The 22,044-nt window shown below is 27.2% G+C and overlaps 1 long non-coding RNA gene across 2 annotated transcripts; it reads right to left on the reverse strand.

The window, feature by feature from the left end:
* Positions 1–1,620: 1,620 nt before the first annotated feature.
* On the reverse strand, positions 1,621–21,773 carry LOC130446868 (uncharacterized). Of its 2 annotated transcripts, XR_008910191.1 has the most exons (4): positions 21,607–21,773; positions 19,425–21,271; positions 11,791–13,613; positions 1,627–6,137 (listed from the first exon to the last, which is right to left on the reverse strand). It is a non-coding gene; the product is annotated as an uncharacterized LOC130446868 (long non-coding RNA). The 2 variants fall into 2 exon arrangements; XR_008910190.1 differs by lacking the exons at positions 19,425–21,271; positions 21,607–21,773 and adding an exon at positions 14,050–14,216 and having other exon boundaries at positions 1,621–6,137.
* Positions 21,774–22,044: the final 271 nt, after the last annotated feature.

A 22,044-nucleotide genomic window follows, 5' to 3' on the forward strand; every position in this document is an offset into this window, starting at 1 on the left:
TTTTTTGAAATTTTTATTTTCAATATACGTGAAGCATGTTTACTAGATGTAAACTATGAATATTGTCAATATATAAGATTTAAAAAAAGTGAAATTATTTTTTTCCATTCTAATTATTCATTTTAAACATTTGTAGAAAAAATAGAAACTATAGAAATTAAACTCAACATAGGGATTTTTTTCACCAATCAATCTTGGACGGACAAAACTATAAAAATCAAATTGAACATTTCTATAACAACCACCTCTCAAAAATAAAAAAAAAAAGATATGAAACATGCGGTATGAGACAATTACTGAATTACGAGAAAATTTTGAATTTGTGAATTTACTTCTGGATTTGGATACAAGAAAATAACAAATTTTAATAAATTCGAATGATGGGCTAGAGATGTATGTATACTTAAGAAATTTCATAGTTATTATAATGAAAAAAATTGTAAGAACTCAAAACGAAGATGACAAGATCTTCTACGAAAATAAAATTTATGCAGGAATACAGTAACAATGAAAATCTGGAATAATTATACAGTGAAAATTTAATATTTATCCACAAAATTAAAAATGAAATCTAAATATAAGAAAATAATTGAAGATTGAAAAAAAAATTGAAGAAAAAAAAACAATTTTAAAATATCACAATTCCAGAAATAAAAAAATGAAATAAGTCCAAAAGATAAAAATATATCCAGAATATTATTTGAAAAATAAATTTTATATTCACAAAAATATTAAACATCAATAATACAAAAATCAAAATAGAATGGACAGAAATTACTTACATTTGTAAATGATGCACTTCATAATTCACAAAAATATTCAAAAGGATTTTGAATAATAAGTTACAACGTAAGCTTGAGCGCCGCGAAAATCTAAGATGGAATGTCCTACAATGGATGAAAACGACGTTTATATAACAGAGGCCCTTCTTCCTTCACCCAACTTTGTTCTCGGCCAATCGAAACAAGGGTTCGAAAGATTTAGCCAATCCCAACAAAGCGATCAGAACATGTGTGGAGGGGCATTTTTCATTCTTCTTAGAATTTTTGTGATGAAAGGTTCAAAATTCTGAACACCAAGACCTTTTGTCCCAAAAATTAATAGAGAATATTAAAATTCTAGCTTTCAAAAATTCAATTTCCTAATAATCTACATTGAAAAAAAGCAGTGTATAATAATTTTGTCATTCAATTAAATGTTTCGGAGTTTACGTTAGATATTTATCATATCATTTTATATCTTAAAATTTCAAGTTTTCAAGTCGATAATGGAAAAGAAGGATGAACATTTATAACAAATGAAGTATCTGTCGATATGAAGATTGGGAAACTTAATTTTTCACACAAGTTAGCTCCCTATTTGATGGACTTTGGAAAATTTCCATTTCGCGAAAGGTATTTATGATTATTACATATATACTTTCTTCTGTTAACGTCACCAGAGAATATTAAAAATGAATAGATTCAGTGTTTTTTTAATGATATTAATTAGAAATAATTTACGTTTGAAAATTTTTTCCAAGTGGGTCAATTATTAAAATCGTCCAGAAAATGATTTTTTATCTCAAATGATTATTAAAAACAAGGAATTGTAGTTTCGAAAAATTCAATTTTATAAAAATTTTTTTTTGAAAAAAACGATGTATAACAACTTTGAAAAATTTCTTCAAGTCGCTAATATGATAAAATAGTCCAGAAAACGATTTTTTTCTCTCAAATGATTATTAAAAACAAGGAATTTTAGTTTCGAAAAATTCAATTTCATAAAAATTTGTTTTAGAAAAAAACGATGTATAATAACTTTGAAAAATTTTTCCAAGTCGCTTATATGATAAAATAGTCCAGAAAATGATTTTTTTCTCTCAAATGATTATTAAAAACAAGGAATTTTAGTTTCGAAAAATTCAATTTTAAAAAAATTTGTTTTAGAAAAAAACGATGTATAACAACTTTGAAAAATTTCTCCAAGTCGCTTATATGATAAAATAGTCCAGAAAATGATTTTTTTCTCTCAAATGATTATTAAAAACAAGGAATTTTAGTTTCGAAAAATTCAATTTTATAAAAAATTGTTTTAGAAAAAAACGATGTATAATAACTTTGAAAAATTTTTCCAAGTCGCTTATATGATAAAATAGTCCAGAAAATGATTTTTTTCTCTCAAATGATTATTAAAAACAAGGAATTTTAGTTTCGAAAAATTCAATTTCATAAAAATTTGTTTTAGAAAAAAACGATGTATAATAACTTTGAAAAATTTTTCCAAGTCGCTTATATGATAAAATAGTCCAGAAAATGATTTTTTTTCTCAAATGATTATTGAAAACATGGAATTTTAGTTTCGAAAAATTCAATTTTAAAAAAATTTGTTTTAGAAAAAAACGATGTATAACAACTTTGAAAAATTTCTCCAAGTCGCTTATATGATAAAATAGTCCAGAAAATGATTTTTTTCTCTCAAATGATTATTAAAAACAAGGAATTTTAGTTTCGAAAAATTCAATTTTAAAAAAATTTGTTTTAGAAAAAAACGATGTATAACAACTTTGAAAAATTTCTCCAAGTCGCTTATATGATAAAATAGTCCAGAAAATGATTTTTTTCTCTCAAATGATTATTAAAAACAAGGAATTTTAGTTTCGAAAAATTCAATTTTATAAAAAATTGTTTTAGAAAAAAACGATGTATAATAACTTTGAAAAATTTTTCCAAGTCGCTTATATGATAAAATAGTCCAGAAAATAATTTTTATCTCAAATGATTATTAAAAACAAGGAATTGTAGTTTCGAAAAATTCAATTTTAAAAAAATTTGTTTTAGAAAAAAACGATGTATAACAACTTTGAAAAATTTTTCCAAGTCGCTTATATGATAAAATAGTCCAGAAAATGATTTTTTTCTCTCAAATGATTATTAAAAACATGGAATTTTAGTTTCGAAAAATTCAATTTTAAAAAAATTTGTTTTAGAAAAAAACGATGTATAACTACTTTGAAAAATTTCTTCAAGTCGCTTATATGATAAAATAGTCCAGAAAATGATTTTTTTTCTCAAATGATTATTAAAAACAAGGAATTTTAGTTTCGAAAAATTCAATTTTATAAAAATTTGTTTTAGAAAAAAACGATGTATAACAACTTTGAAAAATTTCTCTTGATAAAATAGTCCAGAAAATAATTTTTTTTCTCAAATGATTATTAAAAACAAGGAATTTTAGTTTCGAAAAATTCAATTTTATAAAAATTTGTTTTAGAAAAAAGAAAGACGAAAATTTATAACAGATGAAATAGCTGTCGATATGAAGATTGGGAAACTTAATTTTTCACACAAGTTAGCTTCCTATTTGATGGACTTTGAAAAATTTCCATTCCGTAAAAGGTATTTATCATTATTACATACATACTTTCTTCTATTAACTTAATCAGAGAATATTAAAAATAAACAGATTCAGTGTTTTTTTTTAAATGATTGATATATATTAGAAATAATTTACGTTTGAAAAAATTTTCCAAGTCAATTCTATGATAAAACAGTCCAGAAGATGTTTTTTTCTCAAATCATTATTGGTAAAATGGATTTTCAGTTTCGAAAAATTTAATCATGTAAAGTTCTGCATTAGAAAAAACGATATATGATGATTTTATTATTCAATTGTCTATAAGTAAGATTCGAAGTTTACCTTAAATAGTTATTACATTTTTATCTTTTCAAATTTCAAGTCCAAAATGGGTAGGAATGATGAAAATTTATAACAAAGGAAGTAGCTATCGATATTCGATAAACTCTTGAGAAAATCTTTATTTTGCAAAATATATTATTACATATATACATTCAACTAACTTGAGCAGAAAACGTTCAAAATTAAAAAAGAAACAGATTCAGTTTTCTTTTTTTAAGGGTTGATATAAATTAGAAACAATTAACGTTGGAATAAATTGTTCACAGTCGATTATAAAATAAAATGTCCAGAAAATATGTTTTTTTTTTCGAATTATTATTAGAAAAATGTAATTTTCATTTCGAAAAATTCAATTTTATTAAGTTCTGTATAAGAACAAAATAGTGTATAATAATTTTATCATTCAATTATTATCAAAGTAATTCACAGATCCGAAGTTTACAACATTTTATATTTTTAAATTTCAGGTCCAGTTTGGGAAAGAAAAACCAAAATTTATAACAAATGAAGTAGCCATTGATATAAAGATTTCAAAACGGAATTTTTTACACACGCATACAAGATACAATAATTATCACACACATACTTTCAATTTACTTAACTGAAAATACCAAACTTAAAAATGCAAATTCATACGGAATATTATTCTCCAGATATCTATAAATTTTTTTCCATACGATTTTTTTGGTTGTGAAACTTTTCTATCAAATAAAGAACTCAAAAGTAACTTGATTTTCATATCTTTGTAAGCATCAGACAAAAGTTTATCATTGCGTTATAACTTTACTATCATTAGAAAACGAAATCACCCAACCTAATTTAATGTATATAAAAATTTGTACTCACATATGGTCTTCCACGAAGTAGACTTTCCATATCCATTTTCCATATCCATTTCCATATACCAATTTCCATATTGTCCAACACTTTTAAAATCGATTCGCGGCACACCGATACCGAAAATTTCGAATCACTTTTCCATATCGCGGCGGTTGCCTGCCTCATTTATGATCAAATTCCAAAGACATACATCACACAATCATCCCCATAGCACAGACTTGTTAGTCCACTACGTTAGAGCAACCTCAAGCCTGTACTTGTCGTTTCTAGGGAACTAATTTTCCGAAAAAAATTAGCTTAACCCAACAGCCTCGTCCTCATAGTTGAAGAAAATCTCAACAGATTACTTAGAAAGTCATTTGAATGGAAATCACATCTACAAGTTAAACTTAATTAGTTATATAACCAACAGTATTGAAAAAATTAACAAAAAGTTCGTTAATTAATTAGTTTAAGGAGATTTTCTAAAAACTACAAGTCCTTATTGTACCCGAGGATAACCATGCGATCACACTATATCACATATCACACAAAACATCAAAACAAGAAAGAATAAATTCAAAAATTTGGAAATATAACACATCAAAGAACTGCAAACTCCTCATTGTACCTAGATACCTATAAAAAAATAAATAATTCGTTTCAATTCATATTCAGATGGATTTTTCATATATTGAGCCGCTCTCAATTTTTTTCGAATCTTTCAACAAATTTATCGAAATTAATAACTTTCAAAATTCCCTAATAGTTATTTCAAACAATCATCTTCTTTACTCGTTTCCAAACGAGTGGACATTTAACTTTCAAATTTTAATTTATTCCATCAATTTTTACACAAAATATCAACAGAATCTAATCAATTTTATCAAAGTTATTTGGATAATATTCTCAAAATAATCTCTGTATTTTAAATGGTTTTTAAAGACATTTTGGAAAAAAATGTATTGTATTATAATTTCTTGCTATTTAATCTAAATTTTAATAAAATTTTTCGAATTAAGTCAAGAATAAAGTGGCTCTGTTTAATAATAGATAGGTAATTGTGTAAACGAATTTGAAACGATATCTCCGTACGTAAACAATCAAAATGTTCCTGGAATCCTGTATGTCTCCTGTCTCATGTATGTAACCATCAACAAATTATCATGGAAATAATTTTCATAGCACACCCAATAAATAACAAAAAAAAACATTTCATCTGAAATTAATCTTGAAACTGTTATAAAAATGTTATTTAGACGTGTATGACAATTTTTAGTATTTTAGTATTTACTATAGGAAAATTGTTTTACATTTAATTTGTAAAGAATTTATTACATAAAAAATTTATTTTTCAAACAGGTTAAGTTTTGGAAAGAAGCGTGACACAGAAAAACGATAATAGAAAATAGAATTTTACATGTATTTATATATTCCTGATGCAGCAGCATTTCCATTTTAGAAAAACATATATTTGTAGTTTGAAATACATATTTGTTATAAAAATTGAAGAAATATGTTTTTTCGTTATTTATTCAACAATCACCTACCTTTTGGCATACCGCTTTATCGATTCGCACACTATATATTTTTCGTTTCGTTAACGGGTTAAAATTTCGCGTCCAATCGCGCACAAACACCTGAAACAAAAAAAAAATAAATTCAAATCTTCCATTTTTTAAAATTGTTTGAAAAATAATTTGAACGTTAAAACGAAATCAAATAATTATAATACATAGATATTATATGTTTTTTTTTTTTTCAAAATTTCCGTTAAGCAATTTATTTAATCTATTTCGATGGACATTACTTTTTGTCATTAAAGTTTTTGTTGTAATGTCTAGTTGAATTAAGTACAGAGCTTTCTTTTATTTACCTACGATTATCATATAAATTTACCCACACCACTCAAAAAACTTAAAAAAAACCTCATCCTCATTTTTTTAAAATTATGTTTCGCTTGTTCGAAATAATTTCAAATTATGGACGTCAAAGACATCTAATAAAAAATGTTTTTGATACGTTTTATAATGAACCCCTAATATTCAACTTTTTAGCAGCATTGGCACACCCTGTATATCAATATAATTTTATAACGGATACAAAGAGAAGTAGGCACTTAAAAAAATGTTTTCTACTGAAATTATTACTGAAAAGTAATGAAATACAACTTTTCAATAAGAGGTGGCACTATTGGGTATTCGACCATCACCAACAGTTAGAAAAGTGTATTTTTCAATTTTTAGACTTTTCTATTTATACTTTCTTCATAATTAACTCATTAACTCAATAAAAAATATGTTTCTACACTTCGATACAACTTTGGTCTTAATAAAAAAATAAATTGGTGTGAAAATAGCGGACGCCATCTTCCTTTCAGTTTTGTAAATAGGTGACAAAAAGTCGTGAGCCGAGACATACGAAATAGTAGAAATTAATAATAAAAGAAGCTCTGTATGAGCTCCTCTGTAAAGATGGCGTTGCTAGTGCTAAAAATCTAAACCAAAAATTATTTCATTATTTCTTCAAACTTTTCATAATAGGTAATTGGTTTGTGGTTATTAAATTAAAAAAATCCAAAATTTTGAAAAATAAACCGTCAAAACTTAAAGCTGTGGAAGCTGGAAAGCAAACTTTGTATTCCAAAAGCATAATACGAATAACCTTCCTAGCCTTCAGATCTGGCATCTCTTGAATCTTATGAAATTATAATATAATTTCATTTATCATCGTGTAGTTTAAAATAAGTGAAAAATTCGTCCCGCTCTTGCTCGCTCGCCGAAAGGAAATTTCCATGATAAATAAAACAAGAAAAATTTCAATAATTTCATTTATTTCATTATTTATTGACAAATCTCATAATAATTGGTTCTTGGTTATTACAATAAGAAAATCCTGGATACAATATAAACATCATAATCATTAGAAAATAATAAGCATTCTCAATATACACCTAATAAGTAACACAAATGAAATCATTTCAATGAAAACTACGAAACTAACTGAACTTTCATTTCCCAAAATTGAACTTTTGTCAAACTGTTGATGGGATGGGTATCTCAAATTTTTATTTTGCCTTTATAATATATAACAATTTAATTTGGTGTAGAGATTATAAATATTTGAATCCTTTCTTGGTATTCTATTGCAAATGAAATTTTTTTACTTTATTTTTCAAATGATAACGCTTTGCAGTTACATTGAAAATATGAAAGCTACTGCAGAAAGTTCGTATGAAAGTTTTACATAAAATAATGTTGTTGCAATCCAAATAGAGTTATAGAATTAATTGATATATGAAATTGTCCGAAGGAATCTTGAATATTTAAAATAATTTAACTTCACTATAAAAATTTCTCATAGAATAACCATTGTTTTTCTGAACATATACCTATTGGCTAAAATTTCTAATCAGTGAATAGGATTTCATATTATAATACATCTTGAGTGATTTTTTGAAAAAATTGAGAGTATGGAGCACGAAGAGTAATATTGGTGTTGCCGTATATACAGGATGATTAGCAATTATATTTCAAAACATAATAGTAAAAGAATGACAGTATAATGTTTATGCTGTGTGGCCCTCGTTCCTATCTTAGTATCACAAAAAAAAGTTTTCGCATCATTTTTCTTTCAAAAACTTACGAAAATATGGTAAAATTGATCGAAAGACATTTATTGGGTCGACACGTATATTGGAAACTATCTGTAACAATTTTCGGAAAATCGGAAAATTTTCGGAAAGAGTTTTCCGTGAAGCTCGTTTTAGTTCATTACCACTAATATTAAACCAAATTTGTTTTTCGCGCTACCCCGCACATCATAATGTGTTTCGGTTTTTACATTCATATTATAGAGAAGAAAAATATATAATTTTCTATTTGGGCAACAATAAAAGTATAAAAAACCTGCAATCTCTCAAATAAGAAAAAGGAAGTCCATCATAAAACATTAAATTCTTTCAACTAAATACCGACATCGATAGAACGAACCTATCGGTATACTAAAAATAATTTTGGGTATCTTTGCACACTGTGAAACGTGTATTTTTGAATATGAAATTTTGTAAAATGATAAACATGAAAGGATCAAAAAAGGTTCCATTGAACATGATGTTCCTCTAAATTAAATAAATTTACATTTCGTCACCAATAAAAGTATAATAAAGCTGCAATCCCTCAAAATAAGAAAAAGGAAGTTCATCATAAAATATTAAATTCTTTTAACTAAATACCGACATCGATGGAACGAACCTATACTATATACTAAAAATAATTTTGGCTATTTTTGCAAACTCTGAAATGTGTATTTTTGAAAAAAATGTACAAGACTTTTATTAAGTACTATTGAGAAATAGCATTATTTGATCGTAATTTATTGGCAATTAATTTGATTTGATATGGACATTTTGGACAGCAGATCATGTGTATAGGGTGAGAGTTACATGTTATAATTCAGTTGTTTCTAGTGCACAAAGTGTGCACAAATTCAGACTTTATTCATAATACGGTGTATACCAAAATTAGTTGAAGAAATGAAACATATGAATCACATTTTTGATTTTACACGGAAACTAAAGTCAACTCTGAGAAAAGTTTCATTTACCATCAAGTTTAAAAACAAAGAATTGAGAAATTTTTAACAATAGAACAAAAAAATCACGGGAGGACACAGTTAGGTAATTACAGAGTACCTTATATCAGGGACAACGAGAGAAGAGTCCTTAATTGATTCACAAGAAAAATTGAAAGATGGGCTAAATACTTTGAAGGAATTTTGAATGGAATAGGAAGAGCATTGTGGATCTCGTGAAGGAAACAACAATAAAGACATACCAGTGTGTGTAGTAGTACAGAAAAGAATAACATTCTATCAGAAAAATAGCTAAGAGGTGGTGAAATATGTCCAATATTAAAGAAGAAAGAAACGAGGTGTGATGAAACCGAATTTTCATTAATAGAAATATTCGAATAGTTGTTTAGCTGATATGCTCAACTCTTTGAATACAGAGTGTCCTTGTATGGACAATAATTAGAATTTCAATGCTGCAATATACAAGAATTTTTGTTTCGAGATTACTTCTATTACTAATAACATTCATTATTTTCAGTCATTCCAAAGTTTATCGTCACCCTGTAAATCTAAATAACCGACATATTCTCTAATTTATTCTAGTATCGTATAACCAAGTTATCCTAATTGTAAATAAGTCATATCTCTAATTCGATACTCCCTGTATATCTATATTATCATTGTATGGAAAAAATCATTAATAAAACAATATAAAGCAAGAGATGTCTTAAATAATATTTCAAACGACGTTTTAAATAGTTAGTGATAGTTAATACTTATACTATTAAATGGCTATATAAGGAAATGTTTTGAGCAGCAAAGAATAGTAATTTCTTTTTAAAACACTATGTATATAATTTTAATTTTCCTATGATATATCTTCGTTTTTGGAATTAGTAATTTCATGAGTGATTACAGGTACATGAAAATGTTTCTCAATTAAAAAACGTAGAATTTAGAACAATGTTACTGACTAAAACAATTTCAAATTTCAAAAGAGTGGCTGCATATAAATCAAAACATTTTTGTTATCTTGGTATTATTTTTGATTGTTTATCGAAAATACTGCGAATTGAAAATTTCCCAACCCCAAATTAGATAAACAATATCAGAAAATATTCTATTAAACGTTATGTTTCTCAGGAATATCAAAAATCAATTCGAAATGCAAAGTAAATAAGAAATTCTTCCAATAAAAACAAAGGCATCTAAGAAGGGGCTGCACGGTCAATTTTCATTTATTAATAATAAACCCTCAACATGTATAGTTATTTTGGTATTACCATCGATTATTCATCTAGAATACAGTGATTTCAAAATTTCTCATAGTGTAGGGTGGTCCTTATCTCCAAGTTAAATAAACATCCTGAAAGGATCCTGTTGAACGTAATCTCATATATATAAAAAAAATATTCGAAATATTAAGTGAACAAGAAATTCTTGGAACAAAGACAAAGGCATCTAAGAAGGGTCTGAACCGTCAATTTTCGTTATCGGTATTAAACCCTCGATATAATGTAAACAAACTATTCTACAAACAGATAAAAAGGGTTCCTAAACTGCACCGCACGTGATATTTTTCAAATATATTATACCTCTTGTAAATTCTCGATAACCAATGTAGAAAAATAAATAAAGGATACTTTTAACAAAGAAAAAGGGTGTAATGATGGTCCGTAAAATATATCTAAAATAAACATACCAGACTCCATAGTAGTAAACCATTAAAAACATTAAATTCTAAACAATCTACTTTCACTATAAAAATTTCTTATAGAATAACCATTGTTTTTCTGAACATATGATGGCTAAAATTACTAATCAGTAAGAAGGAATTCACTCAGATTATAAAAATCCTTTGAAACAATTGAGAAAATTTTCCAAAATGAGGTTTAATTTTACGATCTTTGAGTATAAATCTTGCTTAGATACTAATTATACAGAGCGTTCATTACTTTTCAATAATAATATTTGAAGATGGTGAAATTATAAAAAAAATTAGTAATTAGAATTACTATGCAAATATTATTAAAGTTTATGATTTAGAGTTAGGGAGTTAGTTTGATATGTAAAATGGTATTTTGGTATAACTTTCGATATATCTAGAATACTGCGATTTTAAAATTTCTCATAGTGTAGGGTGGTCCTTATCTCCAAGTTAAATAAACATCCTGAAAGGATTCTGTTGAACGTTATCTCATATATATAAAAAAAATATATTAGAAATATTAAGTGAACAAGAAATTCTTGGAACAAAGACAAAGACATCCAAGAAGGGGCTGCACGGTCAATTTTCGTTATCGGTATTAACCCCTCGATATAATGTAAACAAACTATTGTACAAACAGATAAAAAGGGTTCCTAAACTGCACCCGCACGTGTTGTTTTTCAAATATATTATACCTCTTGTAAATTCCCGATAACCAATGTAGAAAAATAAATAAAGGATACTTTTAACAAAAAAAAGGGTGTAATGATGGTCGGTAAAATATATCTAAAATAATCATACCAGACTCCATAGTAGTAAACCATTACGATCTTTGAGTATAAATCTTGCTTAGATACTAATTATACAGAGCGTTCATTACTTTTCAATAATAATATTTGAAGATGGTGAAATTATAAAAAAAATTAGTAATTTGACTTACTATGCAAATATTATTAAAGTTTATGATTTAGAGTTAGGGAGTTAATTTGATACGTAAAATGATTTGTACTCACATAACTTTGTCCACAAGTGAAAGCCCGCATATCCTTTTTCCATTTCCATGATTTCCATCACTTAAAATCGATTCGCGGCACACCGAAACCGATACCGAAAATTACGAATCACTTTTCCATATCGCGGCGGTTGCCTGCCTCATTTTTGATCAAATTCCAAAGACATTCATCACACAATCATCTCATTAACACAACAGATTTGTTCTCAAAGATCAGGAAAATCTCAACAGATTACTCAGAAAGTCATTTGAATGGAAATCCCCCTTTTAAAGTTACTTAATTATCTAATTATCATTTATATTGATCAGAATGATCCATGTACTACTATTTAGAATCAAAGTTAATTTTGAGGTGTATTGGAGCAATTCTATCATATGATTATCATCATAATTATTCATCAAATATTTACTGGACTTAAATGTGTTACAGTAAACGCTGAAAAGAGTTAATCAATCTAAAATAACAAAGTCAAGATTTTATTTGATCAATATCATATAATGAGTAAAATTAGCTTTGGTCATAAGTATTAACAATCTTCTGTTTGAATCTAAGGGAGTAGTCGAAATTTGCGACATATTCTGAGTAATCTGAGTAATAATTTAGAGAATAAACTTGCTTTAAACACGAGTGAATTATGAATTTTATGCCCAAATGAAATATTTAAATTTAACTTCAAATTTCAAAAGATCCCTAAAGATTTCGAAAACATTGTTTTGTAAGTTTAATTGAATGTTTGTTAAAACTTTCTGAATGTTAATTAGTTATTCAAAAATAAATTCAAACTATTTTTCTTCAATAATTAAAATCTGTGAGTGTATTAATCTCAACAAAATATTCCTAGAAAAAAACACAAGAAACTACAACATCTGATCAAAGTTCTGCTCACTCAATAAATAACAAAAAAAAATCATTTCAATCAAAATTTGATGCAAAAATTCGAACCGAAAATCTGAATAAAACGTTTTAATAAGTGATTTTAGTATTTCTTTCATACGAGGTACATCCACAATGTAAGTTCCTTTTCTAAGTTGCAATGAAAACCTATATTTCGAATAGTCATAGGGGGATGCAAATTTCGACACTTCGACAACTCATTTCCACCGTTTGCTCCGACGTTTTGCCGTTTGATTTAGGCGCATGCGTGGAAATTAAGAAATAGAGCAAACTCCGTGGATTACTGTCAAATGGTTTTTGTTTTTTTTTTCACGATAATGCCCCATCTCACACTGTGACGTGACATAAAAACCGCTCCAAGAATTTGGCTGGGGTGTGTTTGATCATCCTCCGTATCGCTCGGATCTCGCTCCTACCGACTTTCATCTCTTCTTACACCTGAAATCTCTCGTTCAAAGTTGAAACGAGCCGGAAGAACATGGAGGAGGCATACAAAATCAAGTGTTTAAAAAAATAAGCATGAAAAATATGTTTTTTGACCGGCACGTATGTTTTTTTATCACCAAATGGAAATTTCTTTGTGGATATTTCTCGTATATCATATTGAAATTGTGTTACATTCAATTTTGGGGAAAAATATCAATTTCTCAGCATAAATTTTGGAATAATGGATGGAGAAAAATTTATTCAATTTACAATATTGGAAAATTTCAACGTACGTTCAAATGAATTGAATTATCTTGCAGTACTAAGTAGAAACGTAAAATATGTATTTTGAAATATTTCTTATGAAGAATGGAAAATCATTTTTTTTGTTATTTATCCAACAATCACCTAGTTTTTGGCAAACCGCATTATGAAACGTGCACTACATTTACCTTTCGTTTCGTTAACGGGTTAAAATTTCGCGTAGAATCGCGCACCAACACCTGAAACAAAAACATGAATTGTAATATTTTTTCTAAATACACTTGCAATTAAAAAAGTACAAAAAAATTATGCAAATAGATTGTGTCCCCTTTATTTATTCACGTCAAACCATTCAATCAAACACTATATTTATAAACAGATTGCCCCTGTATGTATAATAAATGAAAATTACGTAACAATATATTCAGGAAAAAACTTTTATTACTTCTTAAATCTGTCAGCCCCTAAAATTTTCCCCCTCGTAAATATCAAGTCCACAATTTTTAGATGGTACCCGGTATTATACATTCAAAGTTATATTACCCAAGATGTTATAATTTATTCGACTTGAGTGAGTTAGTTATAAATGAAAATTATATCAATAAAATCAAATTTTTAAAATGAACTTCACAAAAAATATCCGAGCTGCAAGCAAAAAAGTAAAAAATCACCCACCTAATCAAATTTGTCGAATTCGCCTTCGTGGTTTCCAAGTTAAACATAATATAACAAGAAAATTTCTCACGGAAAATTACTTTTTCACTAAATTCGCGATTCTCAAATCGAAATCATTACAAAATTCCACAAAATCATTCTCACTAAAACGATATTTTAAAATAAAATTCTGTTCGCTTTCGAATTCAAATTATACAAAAAATTCCTTTTTTGTGTCAAAACTTGTTTTTATTAGTTGTTTACAACTAAAAGTTTTAAGATTTTTTGTTAATTTCCAGAAGAGAGGCCCACATTATTTTATTTCTGAAATTACTTTTACTTTTACCAATTATGATATACAGGGTTTTTCTCAACTATTTGTATTTAACAATATAATATTAGAGAAATATCAATCATATATATGTTTTCTAGTAGTTTTCCAAAAAAAAATTCTGTTCTTACAAACACATTTCTTGTAAATGCTTTGCAAAGTAGATTATATATATAGGGTGAGTCTTCTATATTTGAGATTTAAAAAAATGCAATTTCGTAGCTATTTCAACATCAATCACGGTTACAATCTAAACTTATCCATATCTCAATTTTTTGAACTTTTTTTTTATTTGAAAAACTTCAAATGCAAAAATTTTAAAAATAAACCGTCAAAAGTTAAGGGTATGAAAGCTGCAAAGCAAACTTTGGTATTCCAAAAGCATAATATGAATAACCATCCTATTCTTCAGATCTGGCATCTTTTGAATTTATAAAATAATTTCATTCATCATCGTGTAGTTTAAAATAAGTGAAAAATTCGTCCCGCTCTTGCTCGCTCGCCTAAAGGAAATTTCCAAGAAAAATAAAACAAAAGAAATTTCAATAATCTCATTTATTTCATCCCCATTATGTTTTGACAATAAGTACAATATAAACATCATCATCATAGAAAAAGGCAAACATTTTCATTACACACCATTATACAAAAATGAAAATATTTCAAAGATAACTAAGAAAATAACTGAGGTTTAATTTGCCATGTATCAACTAACTTCTATGGATATATCACCCTATAGTATAATAAAATAGAAAATACTTAAAATGCCGTTTTATTTGAAACAATTCTTAATCTTTTCTTTTCTTTTCAAAACTATAGATTCTGAGAGAAACATAAATACAAATTTGATAATAAAGAAACTAAAAGTTACTATTTTCCGGGTGCTTTACTTCATCACTAAAATCCATCTTATTTTTATACAAACAATCATCTCCTGTATATTATTATTAATATAGTGTAGATTAGAAGTACTTGAAACAATAAAATAAAACATTTTAGCAAAACACAAAACTGACTCACACTTTTCATGTCGAGTTGAAAATTTGAGCAAATAGAACATTTCGTCTAAAAAAATCATCATATATTTGTTATGTTCAATTACTTTCGGGACATCCTATTTGCCAAATAAAAATATACAGTATTGTTTTGCGAAATTTTAGAAAATACCCTTTTACATATTGGAAATGTTGTTCCAATCCAAATAATTAAAGTGATATAATTAATTGGAAATTGAAATTTTCCAAGAAAAACTTGATTATTTGAAAACTCTATTGTAAAATAAGAAAACGCCAAGTATCACCAATCAATAGTCTAAAGTATCCTTAATCTCCCAAACAAAACAAATGTTCATTAAATTTATTGATAATCTACGTATGAGTAGCAAAAAATTTGAATTTCTTTTTAGGACACTAGATAGGTACATATTATATACTTTCAATTTTTCTACGTCTTCGTTTTTGGAATTAGTAATATCATTAGTGATTACAGGTAGGTACATGAAAATGTTTATTAAGTAAAGAAAGAACGTAGAATTTATACAGTGTAGAATTTATTTCAAGTTTCAAAATTTCTATTTCATTTTCTACGCAGTAATAAATAAAGCCTTTATCAAGTGCTAAATTTTGGACACATTTAGAATACGAATATTAAAAGAAAACATCTAGAAGAGGTATATCAGTTTGCTTAAATAAACAAAAAAGGGTGGTTGTAAATGTCAAATCTAAATTCGAAATGTAAGGTAAATGAAAAATTCTTTTAACAAAAACTAAACTATCTAAGAAAGGCTGCAAAGACAATTTTCGTTATCGGTATTAAACCCTCAACATAGTTATTTTGGTATCAGTATCGATTATTTTTCAAGAATACAGTGATTTCAAAATTTCTCATATTGTAGAGAGGTCCTTATCTCCAAGTTAAATTATAACACAATTCTTGGAAAAGAGACAAAGGCTGCACGGTCAATTTTCGTTATCGGTATTAAACCCTCGATATAATATAAACAAACTATTCTACAAACAGATAAAAAGGGTTCCTAAACTGCACGGCACGTGTTGTTTTCCAAATATATTATACCTCTTGTAAATTCTCGATAACCAATGTAGAAAAATAAATAAAGGATACTTTTAACAAAAAAAAGGGTGTAATGATGGTCCATAAAATATATCTAAAATAAACATACCAGAATTAAAATATTTGGAACCCTGAAGTTTTCTTTGGTACAGTTTCTTCAAAAGTAATGTTTTGTAATTATCGAACTTTGTTGGCTTTTATATTCTTTTTCCAATTACTATCGATCTGCATTCGAAATTTTTTATATACTTGTTAGAATTTGCACTTTGGAGAATAAATATTGCGATGTCGATTAAATAACACTCAACTTTGTTGAAAATTCGTAAGAAAATTAAATTATTAATAAATTAATTTTTATAAAAATATGAAGAAAAATGCTTTAGTTATTCGATTAATAAGAAGAGAAAAGAATTTTTTATGTATAAAATGTGAAAAGCGATTCTAAACAAATGAAGGGGTGATGACAAAAAGTTTATTGAAGGAAGAGATAATTTTTAAAAGTAACTGTTTCATTGAAAAGTCATTTCGTGTATTCGTGTATTTATCTTACAGAATGTTTTGAGATTATTTACATATTATTTTCGGTAAATTAAAAGTGTGTACAAATAATTGATACCGCACTAATGCAAAATGATGATAGTCATTAAGAAAATGATCTCACATGATCTGTACCAAATCGAACATCCCCACTGGAAGAAGAAGATGCTTTATTAAACGACTCAAAAGATCCTCGAAACTTAATTAATTATCATATTGTTTTTCCAGTTTGTGTTTACCAAGAAAACAATTATAAGTTTGAGAAGAATTTTTGAGAGTTATATTATTTTGGAGAGACGATTCCTAAAAATTTGATAATCAATCCTGCCAAATATGATAGTGAACTATATTGTTTTGGCCAGCTCTGTACAAATTATAAAACCATTGGAACCCATAATATTTATTACTTTATTATTGTGTTATTTGCACATGTTGAGAGGGTCTTATTGGAAAAATCCACATCTTTACCTACTACAGCCATAAAAACGGAATAAGCAATAAAACATCTGGTCAACAGATATGAGAATATTTTTTCAAAACGGCGTAAACAAAGTATTAATATGAAATATAAACTAATTTATTTACAAATTTTAACAAAAATGAATTTTGATATTGCCATGTCTTGATACTTGGACAACTTGTTTTATAATTCACCACTCTTTGAATACAGAGTGTTCTTGTATGAACAATAATTAGAAGTTAAATGCTGCAATATACAAGAATTTTTGTTTCGAGATTACTTCTAGTACAAATAACATTCATTATTTTCAACTATTCCAAAATTTCTCGTCACCCTGTAAATCTAAATAACCGACATATTTTCTAATTTATTCTAATTTCGTATAACCATGTTACACCAACCTTCTCTCTTTCTAAACTGCTACTCCATGTATAAATTATTATTATTATTATATGTAAAAAATCAATCAATAAAATCGTAGGTTTCGATAAAATGTAATTAACTGAATTCACACAAACTTTAGATGGATAATTCTTGTTGATTTTTCATAGAGATAATTAAATTTTACCTATATCAAAAAGAAAATAGTTTTCACTTCACAATCGAAAACAAAATTACACGAAATTTTACGAATAGAAAATTTAGCATCAAATATGTCTGCCCGAATTTGTAATACTGTCAAAGTTTCATTATCTAAATAATTAAATGCATTGTTTAAAGCTTGTGACGTCAACAATCACAATGCGCAAGTCAAAAACAAGTCTAGACATTCCCAAAGAATTCGAAAGGGGTCAATGAACATGAAGATGTAAAGTTTTGATTTATTAAATAATAAGTAATAAAATATTACATATTTTGTTATATAATTTTCAAATTGAATAAAATAGTGTTTTCAAAGATAAAATAAATAAAGCAATATAAAACAAGATATATTTTTAATAATATTTCTAAGAAAGTTTTAAATAATTAGTGATAATGGATATAATACATACAATTAAACATGGCATAGATTTAATTATTACCACCCACAATAACTTAATATTATTAAATAGCTATATAAGTAGAGGTTATGGGCAGCAAATAATAGTAATTTCCTCAATTAAAAAACGTAGAATTTAGAACAATGTTACTGACTAAAACAATTTCAAATTTCAAAAGATTGGCTGCATACAAATCAAAACATTTTTGTTATCTTGGTATTATTTTTGATTGTTTATCGAAAATACTGTGAATTGAAAATTTCCCATCCTCAAATTAGATAAACAATATCAGAAAATATTCTATTAAACGTTATGTTTCTCAGGAATATCAAAAATCAATTCGAAATGCAAAGTAAATAAGTAATTCTTCCAACAAAGATGAAGGCATCTAAAAAGGGGCTGCACGGTCAATTTTTGTTTATTAATAATAAACCCTCAACATGTATAGTTATTTTGGTATAACTTTCGATTTATCTAGAATACTGCGATTTTAAAATTGCTCATAGTGTAGGGTGGTCCTTATCTCCAAGTTAAATAAACATCCTGAAAGGATTCTGTTGAACGTTATCTCATATATATGAAAAAAATATATTCGAAATATTAAGTGAACAAGAAATTCTTGGAACAAAGACAAAGGCATTCAAGAAGGGGCTGCACGGTCAATTTTCGTTATCGGTATTAAACCCTGGATATAATGTAAACAAACTATTCTACAAACAGATAAAAAGGGTTCCTAAACTGCACCGCACGTGTAAGAAGGAATTCACTCAGATTATAAAAATCCTTTGAAACAATTGAGAAAATTTTCCAAAATGAGGTTTAATTTTACGATCTTTGAGTATAAATCTTGCTTAGATACTAATTACTATACAGAGCGTTCATTACTTTTCAATAATAATATTTGAAGATGGTGAAATTATAAAAAAAATTAGTAATTTGACTTACTATGCAAATATTATTGAAGTTTATGATTTAGAGCTAGGGAGTTAATTTGATACGTAAAATGATTTGTACTCACATAACTTTGTCCACATAGGAAAGCCCGCATATCCATTTTCCATTTCCATGATTTCCATCACTTAAAATCGAATCGCGGCACACCGAAACCGATACCGAAAATTACGAATCACTTTTCCATATCGCGGCGGTTGCCTGCCTCATTTTTAATCAAATTCCAAAGACATTCATCACACAATCATCTCATTAACACAACAGATTTGTTCTCAAAGATCAGTAAAATCTCAACAGATTACTCAGAAAGACGTTCGAATGGAAATCCCCCTTTTGAAGTAAATTAATTATCTAATTATCATTTATATTGATCAGAATGATCCATGTACGACTATTTCGAATCAAAGTGAATTTGAGGTGTATTGGAGCAATTCTATCATATGATTATCATCAGAATTATTCATCAAATTTTTCTGGACTTAAATATGTTACTGTAAACGCTGAAAAGAATTAATCAATCTAAAATAACAAAGTCAAGATTTTATTTGATCAGTATAATGAGAAAAATTAGCTTTGGTCGTAAGTATTAACAATCTTCTGTTCGAATCTAAGGGAGTAGTCGAAATTTGCGACATAATCTGAGTAATCTGAGTAATAATTTAGAGAATAAACTTGCTTTAAACACGAGTGAATTATGAATTTTATGCTCAAATGAAATATTTAAATTTAACTTCAAATTTCAAAAGATCCCTAAAGATTTCGAAAACATTGTTTTATAAGTATAATTGGATGTTTGTTAAAACTTTCTGAATGTTAATTAGTTATTCAAAAATAAATTCAAACCATTTTTCTTCAATAATTAAAATCTGTGAGTGTATTAATCTCAACAAAATATTCCTAGATAAAAACACAAGAAACTACAACATCTGATCAAAGTTTTGCTCACTCAATAAATAACAAAAAAAAATCATTTCAATCAAAATTTGATGCAAAAATTCCAACCGAAAATTTTAGAAAAATTTGAATAAAACGTTTTAATAACTGATTTTAGTATTTCTTTCATACGAGGTACATCCACAATGTAAGTTCCTTTTCCAAGTTGCAATGAAAACCTATATTTCGAATATTCATAGGGGGATGCAAATTTCGACACCTCGACAACTCATTTCCACCGTTTGCTCCGACGTTTTGCCGTTTGATTTAGGCACATGCGTGGAAATTAAGAAATAGAGCAAACTCCGTGGATTACTGGTTTTTGTTTTTTTTTCACGATAATGCCCCATCTCACACTGTGACGTGACATAAAAACCGCTCCAAGAATTTGGCTGGGGTGTGTTTGATCATCCTCCGTATCGCTCGGACCTCGCTCCTACCGACTTTCATCTCTTCTTACACCTGAAATCTCTCGTTCAAAGTTGAAACGAGCCGGAAGAACATGGAGGAGGCATAGAAAATCAAGTGTTTAAAAAATTTTCGAAACTACATAGAAAATAAGGTTAACAGCATGAAAAATATGTTTTTTGACCTGCACATATGTTTTTTTATAATCAAATGGAAATTTCTTTGTGGATATTTCTCGTATATCATATTGAAATTGTGTTACATTCAATTTTGGGGAAAAATATCAATTTCTCAGCATAAATTTTGGAATAATGGATGGAGAAAAAATTTATTCGATTTACAATATTGGAAAATTTCAGCATACGTTCAAATGAATTGAATTATCTAGCAGTACCAAGTAGAAACGTAAAATATGTATTTTGAAATATTTCTTATGAAGAATGGAAAATCATTTTTTTGTTATTTATCCAACAATCACCTACTTTTTGGCAAACCGCATTATGGAACGTGCACTACATTTACCTTTCGTTTCGTTAACGGGTTAAAATTTCGCGTAGAATCGCGCACCAACACCTGAAACAAAAACATGAATTGTAATATTTTTTCTAAATACACTTGCAATTAAAAAAAGTACAAAAAAATTATGTAACAATATATTCAGGAAAAAACTTTTATTACTTCTTAAATCTGTCAGCCCCTAAAATTTTCCCCCTCGTAAATATCAAGTCCACAATTTTTAGATGGTACCCGGTATTATACATTCAAAGTTATATTACCCAAGATGTTATAATTTATTCGACTTGAGTGAGTTAGTTATAAATGAAAATTATATCAATAAAATCAAGTTATTAAAATGAACTTCACAAAAAATATCCGAGTTGCAAGCAAAAAAGTAAAAAACCACCCACCTAATCAAATTTGTCGAATTCGCCTTCGTGGTTTTCAAGTTAAACATAATATAACAAGAAAATTTCTCACGGAAAATTACTTTTTCACTAAATTTGCGATTCTCAAATCGAAATCATTACAAAATTACACAAAATCATTCTCACTAAAACGATATTTTAAAATAAAATTCTGTTCGCTTTCGAATTCCAATTATACAAAAAATTGCTTTTTTGTGTCAAAACTTGTTTTTATTAGTTGTTTACAACTAAAAGTTTTAAGATTTGAAAAAGTTAGACAGAATATACCAAATAATAGTTGATGTTATTAAAAATCATATTTTGGAATTATCTCGAACTATACAGATTGTTGCAGCCCCTTTACAAACCAAAGATATCAAATTGATAGATGGGAGCCTTTTATAGTATACCGGATTGATCACATTTTTTGAAGAAATAAAA

This window comes from Diorhabda sublineata, chromosome 7, assembly GCF_026230105.1.
Source record: "Diorhabda sublineata isolate icDioSubl1.1 chromosome 7, icDioSubl1.1, whole genome shotgun sequence".
Lineage (NCBI taxonomy): Eukaryota > Metazoa > Arthropoda > Insecta > Coleoptera > Chrysomelidae > Diorhabda > Diorhabda sublineata.